Genomic DNA, 11,595 nt, shown 5'->3' with positions numbered 1-11,595 from the left:
CGTGAGCAGACCTATGCTCCACACGAAAAACACCAAATTTTGCAGAGTTTCCTAATTCTGGCGTCAAGAATCAAATCTTTTCATGATTATTTTCAATCAAGATGTACAAGATTATCTTTCATATCTCCTTAAACACAATAAAATATGGAGAATTCAGCGAGAATGACGATGATCAACATACCTGCCTTTGAAAACAATAAATTCTAGCCCCTTTTCCGCCTGCTAGAAACAACAAATTCTAGCCCTTTTTCCGCCGCTACAACTCCATCTCAATGAAATCAAACCTAGTGGACGCCTTGTAGGAAGTGGAATGGACAATGTGGAGGTGAAGCAGATAGTTTAACTGTGATATATTATGACTGGTGTTCAACGTAACTAGTGGTGTGATACCACAAGAGGAGGAGGTAGGTGGGAAGGCGTGGACAACGTTAATTATATAACGGATAATGTTATGCCTCAAAGTCGGAATACCGGGAAGTTGAGGAGCGTTTTATATGGAGACACTAACCAACAATGCTACATATTAAAACTAGACCAGTGTTACATGTATGTCATGCAACGGGAAGGGTTATTAAAACACAGTGACAGAGGTTATTAAAACACAATGACAAAGTTATTATAATCGAGACAACATTCATTAAATGCAGTGGCATGGGCATATGAATAGGAGTGGTGGAATTTATTATGGAGCCAAATAATGTAACAACAGAGATATGGATCGTTCAACAAAGGTGAGGTGGCAGTATGTATAGTTGTTTAGGGAGGAGGAAACTGATGCAAGCGATTGGAGGAAACTGAAGTGGGAGAGGGACCAGAGCATATCCGATGAGAGCTTCTTAGTTTGGGATATTCGGTATCACCAAAATTTTTACAAATTGTGGTTGCAAAATATGATAAGACAGGCCAATATGGGGAAGTGATTTACTATCCTCACTAAAGAAAATTCTGTTGTGACATTTGAACCACAAGGCAGTCTAACTCAAATAAATCATCGCTGAAATTGGACAAAGTGAGGCATTTCTTTTGTAGAAATTGACATTAACCAATGGATGATAGACCAATCCAAAGGACTATCTATAAATAGATTTGGATTTCCTCCTAGACTTTGGGTCGGTATGCAAGTGATGGCACCAAAATCACACTGGCACCAAGATCATGAATCCACTCCATACACATCTGTGCATTTACATTCATTTCACAACATTTCCTGAAGCATTCACTATGCACACTCAATATAAAAATATAATTCATGAGAACCCATTATCTTTCTTTCCATTAAGCACATAGAATAATTATTCTTCATAAAATAATACCACTCTCCACCATTTAATACGTGCAGTAAATTTAATTTCACTAAATCTTCAATAAGATTTCTCTACCCATTTCATGCACATAAGCACTTCATTCTACCAATTCCAAATTTTAAGAAATTTTCAAAGATCATGCACATAGACATTTCATACATTGAAGATATGAAAACTTCATTTCATTAACAAAACCTGTACATTCAAATATACTCTAAACCATTTGTTTCTCTCTATGAGTCTGAGTATACATTTGATTGACCATTCACTTTGCCCACAGGCTTACAATGATTAAATACAAAGTTAGAATAAAAGTATATTTTTCTACATCTATAAATCACTCCTGATTTATTCCATAACACTCTCATGATTTATTCCATAAAACTCTCATGCTCTTCAAGGTAAATTAGCTTTTGCCTTATTGACAAATCTTTTATATCCATAGTTTTTTCTAAAACTATTCTATAATAATTAACAAAACTAAGAATATTTACTATTAAGGAATTATAATTCCTTTACAATATTGAAACCCCTTTTGGTATTTATTTTTCAAAAATCTTGATGGATTGAAAGCTCTAATGCTCTCGCATCAGAATCCCAAGGTAGAAAGAATTCATGACCTTTTGGTCATGTGTGATTAATTGTTGAATCCTCCTAGATCCCAAACTTTGTACTATAACCGATCACCTCCTTCTTCATGTTGCTTCTCTATTGTTATTGTCATTCTCTTCTTCAACCTTCTAGGTTTCAAAACTTTATGTTGTAGTTGTCCACTTTCTTTGCTAGTGTACTCTTGTGCATTCTTTTTACTTCTATGATTGACTACCCTCTTACATTAATGTGCAATTTCTCATGCACTTTTATCATCAATTTCTCCTCTTGTCAATTTCAATGTCCAATTGATCTCCTAGCTGGAACATGTTGCTCCTCATTGGTTGTTGTTGCATGTTTTCTTCTTTAATATCTGCAAAATTCTTACTCTTTCCTTCATTTGATGCCTTAAGCACTCCTTCTATGCTTGCAACTTTCATGCAGTATTCTCCATTAATCCTTGGATTAATTAACCATTCTTCCAACATCCTTAGCTCTTCTTCAAAATTTGTCAGCATTAAGTCTGAATGTTGCTCTTCCTCTTTATGCTTCCTTTGACTATCTCCATGAGACAAATCTTCTTTGTCCTCTGCAACAACAGGTTTCTTTAATTGTCTATCAACAATCTCTTTGTTCATTAATGTATGGTTTTCATCATGGTTTTCTTCATGAGAGAATGCTACCTCATCCTCTATCAAAATGAAATTCTAAGTTTGTCTTCCTTCTATGCCTTGAGAAGACATTTCTTTTTCTTCCTTCACCTTCATGACAATTCTAGGTGACTGTCCATCACCATCCACAAAATAACCTACAACCATACAAAAAATATCAGTTTCAAAAATATTTGGATTTTCGACCTCTTTTATCTCTATCAACACATCCACATGTTGATTTGAACTATCCAAGTAGTTCATGAGACTTGCATAAAGCCCCTCATCTTCATTCTCACCAAACAATGGTCCTTGCTCTGGTTCACAAATGTACACTTTCTCTTTCTCACTTTCTCCAAGCATTCTTAACCAATCTTTGATCAGATGCCTCATCCATCTTCTTTTATTTCATGCATGCAACTTTTAACCAGCCATTTAACTTTCTTCTAAAAATCTATCCACATTTATAGTTTTCAACTTCTTGTTGTAGCAGCTCTGGTGGCCTAGGTGCAGGTGTTATTGACAATCGTTCAAATCCGGAAACAATTTCTTCAAGTTCAGGTGGAATTTATTCTTGGATTTCCTGCGAGTATTAATCATCTACCTCCAAAGTTATCTAATCTTCTAAATTAGCAGAACTTCTTAATTTAGCTGCAATGGAAAGAACTTTACAAGTCCTCTATGCATCGCACATCGCAATCACAATATTAGAGGGTAAGGTTCATCCACTCGTGAATGATGCGATGCAATATTAATCGGTGATCCTTGTATCGCACATCGCATTTCACAATTCCTCCAGGCTAGGGTCCATTCACTCATGAATGATGCGATGCGATATTAATCCAACGGTCAGCAGTCATTAGTGATCCAACGGTCAATAGTGATATCGCACGGGGATCTGCGCGACGTTTATCCACCCTCATGGAGCCGATGAGGTTTATAAACCCTTGGTCTATAAAAGTTCGGGTCTGGTACTTAGATTAACTTCCACTCATTTTAAAGCCCGATATCCATCAGATAACAGTGGCCATTAGATCCTACGGCTCGCGAGACTTCTATTAACACACGGTTTAATAATAGGGCCAACCCCCACTATTGACTGTGACGTAAGGCGTTGAAAATGAAATCAACGACTAAGAATGAGTGCGATGCTTCAACCCCGATTAAGAAACTCGTACACTTTCACCCCCGCAGTTGCAAATACACGATGAAAAGAAATTAGCTACGATTACACAAACTCTAAATTCTTAGGCCAAAACTGGAAATTCAATAACACACAAAGATACTACGGAGGGATGCAACACCTTTAGGATTCACCAATTATACACAGAAATACATAGAGACACAATTTTTGAACTTAATCTTATATGGCCAAAACAAGCCGAATTAGTCAAAATCCTATTACAATCATTCAGAACTTACATAAATACTATTTCATCCTAACAATCAGATCCTTAAGCACTAGATTGAATTTGCCTAATCTTAAACAATATCTAATTTGGTCAATATTCTCCTCGAGAATCTCTGTTAATCAAAACTAGATGAATTAATTACAAAACACTCAATCCCTAAATCCTAGCTCAAATCCTATCTAGAAAGCTTGTAAATTGACAGCTAAAGGATCCCACTCCTTTGCTTGTAATTTTTTTTTTGTATTTTTGGAATAAGGTTAGAAGCCTTTTGGCTTCAAGCCTCATGATTCTGCATCAGACTCCTGAGGACAAAATTATTCATGGGCTCCTGTCCATGAGCTCTTCTATAGAATTGCCCAACTTCTATAGCATGGAATCTGTCATCCAAGTAGCTTCAACAATTGGTTGATCCTTCCATTTGACCAAATACTGAAAATACTCCTGTCCTCTTGTCTTCTTCAACAATTTCTTGTCCAAAATCCTCTTTGGCTTCAATTCCTTTGCTATAGGTAACTGTTTTACCCAATCAATCTCTTGTTCTTCTTGATCCTCTTTGCTGTGTCATCTGCCTATTCCTTTTCATACCTATATAAGTCAGCAACATTAAAAATTGGAGATATTCCAATATCAGGGGGTAATTCAATTTCATATGCATTTGCAGAAAATTTTCTCAAGACTTTGCATGGTCCAATTTTCTTAAACTTTAGTTTATTATACTCCCTTTTTGGAAATCTTTCCTTCCTCAGGTGTGCTAAAACCAAATCTCCAACCTCAAAATTAACTTCTCTTTTCTTGAAATCTGCTTTGTCCTTGTATTTTATGTTGTTGTCCCATAGTTTCTGCTTTACCTGTTCATGTATTACTTGAACTTCTGTAGCAAAATATTCTCCTTTAGCACTTCTCCTTTCATCTTTTCCCAAGTCTCTCAATTCAGACACTCCTCTTGGGTGCATTCCATAGATTTATGGAACAGACCCTGCCCTGTACTCCTGTTAGGATAATCATTATATGCATATTCTTCCTGTGCCAATACTTGATCCCACTGTTGTGGATGTTCACCTACAATACTTCTCAAAAGATTACTTAAGCTTATATTTACAACTTCAGTCCGTCCATCAGTCTGAGGATGATAAGCAGAACTGAAACTCAATTTAGTTCCAAGCTTCTTCCACAATGTCCTCCAGAAATGTCCAACAAATCTGGTGTCTCTGTCTGAAACAATGCTCTTAGGTAACCCATGTAATCTTACAATCTCCTAAAAAACAAATTAGCAATATGAGTAGCATCACTAGTTTTATAACATGGAATAAAATGTGCCATTTTTGAAAATCTATCAATTACTACATAAATTGAATCATTTCCTCTTTGAGTTTTTGGTAAACCCAAAACAAAGTCCATACTTACCATATCCCAAGGCCTATCTGGAATAGGTAATGGAACATACAAACCTGTGTTTTGACTCCTTCCCTTTGCGTACTGACAGACTTTACAACTTTTCACGTACGTTTCTACTTCAAACCTCATTTTGCCAAAAAATAAAACCTGTTCAAGTGTTCATAAGTTTTGTCTGCACCAAAATGCCCTCCAAGTCCTCCACTATGTTTGTCCTCGATCAAATTCTCCCTCATAGAACAACTTGGTATGCACAATTGATTTATTTTAAACAACAGTCCCTCTTGCAGGAAATAATCCAGCCACTTGCTTCTGTCTAACAAAACATGATTTCTACAAGCTTCAAATGCCTATTTAAAATCTAGATCTTTATCCTATAACTCTTTAGGGAAATCAGAACCCAACACTTGAATTTGACTTTCTTGAACTAAAATGCTTTTTTCTCACTTAAGGCATTCTACCCATTTTACATGCTTCTGGTTAAGCTTTGGCTGTTGCATAATGTACTGTAATGCATGGTTATCTGAATACAGTATGAACTCCTTGGACATCAAGTAATGTCTCCACTTCTTCAAAGACTGCACCACTGCATAAAACTCTTTGTCATAAGAAGAATATTTCTTCTTTGTCTCATTCAACTTTTCACTAAAATAAGCTACAGGCCTGTCCTCCTGACTCAAAACAACTCCAATGGCTTCTCCACTGGCATCACACTTCACTTGAAAAGGTTTATTAAAATCAGGCAAAATCAAAATAGGTTTCTCAGTAATCTTTCTCTTCAACAATTGGAAGTTCTTTTCTACTTCAGTAGTCCATTTAAATGGTTGTCTGTCCTTCTTTATTGTGTCAATAATTGAAGCATTAATCTTACTAAAATTCCTTATGAATTTCCTGTAAAAACTAGCAAGACTGTGAAAACTTCTTACCTCAAAGACACTTTTTGGTGAAGGCCACTCCATGATAGCCTTGATCTTCTTTGGATCCATCTTTAACCCCTCAACAGAAACAACAAAACCCAAATACACCAACTCCTCCTTCATGAATGAACATTTCTTTAAATTTAACAGTAATTTTTCTTGTTGTAGCCTCTGTAAGACATAATTCAAATGTCTCACATGTTCCTCAGATCTGCTGTAAACTAATATATCGTCCAGATATACTATTACAAATTTACCAATAAATTCCTTCAGAACTTCATTCATAAGTCTCATAAATGTACTAGGGGCATTCGACAATCCAAAAGGCATTACCATCCACTCATATAATCCTTCATTGGTTTTAAAAGCAGTTTTTCAATCATCTCCCTCTCTAATTATGATTTGATGATAACCACTTTTTAAATCTAACTTTGTAAAATATCTAGCTCCACTCAAACAATCCATCAAATATTTGATTCTAGGTAAAGGAAATCTATACCTGATTGTTATCTTATTGATTGCTCTCGAGTCAGTGCACATTCTCCAGCCTCCATCTTTCTTTGGGCTCAACATTGTTGGCACTGCGCAAGGACTCAAACTCTCTCTAACCAGTCCCTTGTCTAACAATTCTTGAACCTGTTTCCTGATCTCTTCATTCTCTATGGAGTCATCCTGTAAGCTGCTTTATTAGGTAGTTTTTCTCCTAGAATCAAATCTACGTGATGATTGATTTTTCTAATGGGTGGTAACTCATCAGGCAAATCATCTACAATGATATCACAATAACTGTCCAAAATCTATTGAATTTCAATTAGTAAATCAGAAAATTTTGTGGAAGTAATTATTACCTTGGTTTGCAAATCAACACAAAACTTACCTCATCTTTCTCCATCTACTGTAAGTACTCCTTTCCACTCAGCAAAAGGGTCTTTGGATCTGGTTTCTTCGATGTATCCTCTTCTTCTATTGGCAGCAATGTATGATTGACACCATCTTTTCTGAATTTGTATGTGTTCTTCTTTCCATCATGCGTAGCTCCTCTGTCATATTGCCATGGTCTACCCAACAATATATGACACACATCCATAGGCATCACATCGCATAGGATTTTGTCTCTATATTTTCCCAACTGCAACTCCACTTCACATTTCTCATTCACTACCAACTGATATCCCGTTTGAAGCCATGACACCTTATAAGATGTTGGATATTTCTTTGTTTTTAATTTCAAATTCTCCACCACTTCTGTGGAGACCAAATTATCTGTACTACCATTGTCTATTATCATCTGACAACACTTCCCCTGAACCTTACACACAGTCCTGAACAAGGTTTTCCTTTGTGCTGGTTCAACAATTTCCTTAACTGGTTTTAACAAAATTTTGTTGACTACCAAAGATTCCCCTTTCTTTAGTACATTCTCTTCGCCTATTATCTTTGTTGCTTCCTCTTTAGTTTTTGCAACAATAGCATTCCTCTGATTCGTTCCTATATTTTCTAGGCACTCATTAGCTCTGTGTCCCAGCTTGTTACATCGGTAACACCTAACTTCTCTTCCTCTACCTCTACCTCCTCTTCCTCTGGAAAAAATCTCTCTGCCACTTGCATCACCTCCTGTGGGTGCATCCTGACTTGAGCTACTGCTAGCTCCATCTCTAGGTGTTGTAGATCTTCCTCTACCACCTTGTCTTCCCCTTCCTCAAAAAGTACCTCTATTTCTGGCAAACTGCTTCCTCATGAGTTTTTCTTTAGCCTTCAGTACCATCTGATAAGCCTCTTCTACTGTTTTAGGAGACAATACACTTATCTCATCTTGAATGTCCATTCTAATACCATTCACATATCTGGCAACCTTCTCATCTGTATCTTGGATTTGTCCTGCTCTTATACTCACTTTGTAGAATTCCTCTGTGTATTCTTTTACTGTCATAGACCTCTGTCTAAGATTATGAATTTGTCTAAATAATGTTTTTTGATAATCACCAGGCAAAAACTTGCTTTTTAGTTTTCCACCATCCTGTTCCAATTCTTAATTGGTTGTTTTGCCAAGTCTTCTCTTTTTTCCTGCACTCCATCCCACCAAAGTGCTGCATGTCCTTTTAGTTTTGTGACAACAAACTTCACCTTCTTTCCTTCATCTGTTTCTTCATAATCAAAGAATTTCTCCATGTCATTTATCTAGTCTATCAATTCCTCAGGCTTAAGCTTCCTGTGTAGATTGAGACTTCAAGTCTAGGCTTGGATGTGGATCTCAATACTGACCTAAAGAATCTCATTTCAGGAGTTACATCTGTAGGTTCTTCATCTTCTGTAGCTCCAGCTTCAGGTTCACTGACATCCCCAACATCTGCATCTCTTCCCATTTCCACTGCTTCCAATCTAGCTTGCATCTGTTGCATAGCTTCCAACACTTCAACATTTGCAACTGGTCGTCCTCTTCTTCGACCACCACCTCTTCCTCCAACTCTGAAAGCCATGTTGGATTTCTTTTTCTGATCCTTGAGATCCTGTTCAATGTTAGTAGGCTGCTCTGATACCACAAATGGTGGCCTGGGTGCAGGTGTAATGGACAATCGTTCAAATCCGGAAACAATTTCTTCAAGTTCAGGCGGAATTTCTTCTTGGATTTCCTGCAGAGTATCAGTCATCTACCTCCAAAGTTATTCTATTCGCTAAATTAGCAGAACTACTTAATTTAGCCGCAATGACAAGCGCTTTACAAGTCCTCTATGCATCACACATCGAAATCACAATATCTGTCATGACCCTCTATGGTCATCCTTCTCTCTATCTTTGTGAGATTCTCCATGCTCAACAATGAACTGCAACCAAGCCTCTCCTCTGTAGCAAGTCTCCTCTTCTTGCTACTCAATACCTCATCAAGCTTTCTTCACTAGCTTGACCTTTTGGTATTTTCTCTAGTTCTCTCCTTAGAACCTTCTCTTGGAAATTCTACCCACACTTACTATGGAACTTCCCTCTGACAACTTCTACCCAACCTCTACTTGTTGGAAGTCGTCCTTCTTCTAGTTGCAATCCTCAATTCCAAAGAGCTTACTAGCTCTGATACCACTTGATGGCACCAAAATCACACTGGCACCAAGATCATGAATCCACTCCATACACATCTGTGCATTTGCATTCATTTCACAACATTTCCTGAAGCATTCACCATGAACACTCAATATAAAGAAATAATTCATGAGCACCCATTATCTTTCTTTCCATTAAGCACATTGAATAATTATTCTTCATAAAATAATACCACTCTCCAACATTTAACACATGCAGTAAATTTAATTTCACTAAATCTTCAATAAAATTTCTCTACCCAATTCACACACATAGGCACTTAATTCTACCAATTCCAAATTTTAAAGAATTTTTTAAAGATCATGCACATAGACATTTCATACAAAGAAGATATCAAAACTTCATTTCTCTCTATGAGCCTAATTATACATTTGTTTGGGCCATTATAAATTTTTCCTACATCCATAAATCACTCATGATTTATTCCCCAAAGCTTGCATGATTTATTCCATAAAGATTTCATGCTTTTCAAGGTAAATTAGCTTTTGCCTTATGGACAAATCTTTCCTATCCATAGTTTTTTCTAAAAACTATTCTATAATAATTAAAAAAACTAAGAATATGTACTATTAAGGAATTATAATTCCTTTACAATATTGAAACCCCTTTTGGAGTTTTTTGTTCAAAATCTTGATAGATTGAAAGCTCTAATTCTCCTGCATCAGCAAGTGAAAATGACGAACAACAAAGTAAGGGTGAATGCGACCTCTAGAGCTACCCTTCACCCTGCTCGAGGAGCCTCTCTAACTTTGACCTCACTATCTACGTATTATGGAGGGAACATAAAGCCACATGTCAAAGTAAGAAAGAGTAAGGGTGCAGAGAATACCCTGGGGAGGAACGACTAAAACAACATGTAGTGCAAAGACCAATCAAAGAGAAGACTTTGAGGGGAGACAAAGGCCCAAAGGAGGAAGCACCCCAGAAAGATAACTATAGAAAGTTGAGCCACGGATCTAAAGCATGCAAACTACATACGAAGCTAGGGGAAAGAAAAACTGAAATGAACACAACAATTTATAAACAAACAACTTGTTAATATGATTTCGAAAGGAGACTTTATTGCTGCTATCGAAGGTTGATGATACTTGAAACCCAGGTTAATTGAATATGATGGATTGAAAGACCTAAGGAGCTCATCAACCCATCCCAAAAACACAACACCACCAACTCTTAACTTGAAGTCTCGCTTGAAACTAATAGCAATAAGGAGGCCAAGTTAGGAGGACCTAGTCTTTCCTCCCTCAAAGAAATAGAAACAACATTACACCGAAGAAACTTCCCTCTCCAATAGTTAGACACCACAAAAAAAGTTCGTCCTCGCTGATTTGAGTTGAAGATACTTATCTCTATCTGAATCTCATGTCCCCTTACGAAATTAATACCTTTGAGACTATTCTTTCGACCACCACCCTAGAACATTAATGTGGGTATGATGAGATTGGATATGTGAACAATCATCCACGTTGTCTGATAGACAAATGTAAGAAGAAAGTGATCATACATCCTCTCTATCGAGTAAGGTGATGACAGTGGCATCGACCCCTCCCATTGTTAATCTCTATTCCCCACCCCATACGAAACTTATCTTTCATCTTTAAAACTACATTAATTTACATAAATATTTTTCATATATAATTTAAAATAAAAATAAATTAAAAAATGTAAAAATATTTATAAAATAATAAAAATTATTATTATATTATTTTAATTTTAAATAAATATTTATAATATTTTATTATAAAATTATAATATAGCTCTTTACATATTAATAAAACACATTTATTATAATTTTTTAGTTATATTACACTTATTAAATAGCAAAAAGACAAAAACTTCATGAACTTCCATTTTTTTTTTTATTTGCAGCAAAAAGAAAAAACTTCAAAACATGAACTTACAAACGAGTCGGAGTAACATGAAAAAATACAAAGGATTTTTATTTCTAACCTAATGAGAATTTATTTATTCCCCTGCATTAGTCAATTCTATATCCAAAAAGTATATATATATATATATATATATATATATATATATAGGGATGGCATGCAGGATTTGCATCATATTGGATTATGGAATCTTCGTCACATAATTTTGCATAACACAAATTTATCACATGGATAACACAAACTTATAAAATAGACTAGCAAAGGACACTTATTCAAATATTCCATATTAATTAATACAATTTTAAATATTTCAAAAAGGTTATTAAGCATTTTATTATTTTAAAAAT

The 11,595-nt window shown here is 35.8% G+C and overlaps 1 pseudogene; it reads right to left on the bottom strand.

Moving 5' to 3' along the window:
• Window positions 1-2,602: 2,602 nt before the first annotated feature.
• LOC149148413 (F-box protein At-B pseudogene) overlaps window positions 2,603-11,595 on the bottom strand; it is a 10,463-nt pseudogene continuing 1,470 nt past the window's right edge.

The sequence above is a fragment of the Pinus tabuliformis genome, chromosome 9 (genome assembly GCF_031772625.1).
Source record: "Pinus tabuliformis cultivar Carrire ecotype Pingquan chromosome 9, CPIR1, whole genome shotgun sequence".
In the NCBI taxonomy this organism is placed as follows: Eukaryota; Viridiplantae; Streptophyta; class Pinopsida; order Pinales; family Pinaceae; genus Pinus; species Pinus tabuliformis.
This window is presented reverse-complemented; position numbering and strand designations above follow the sequence as displayed.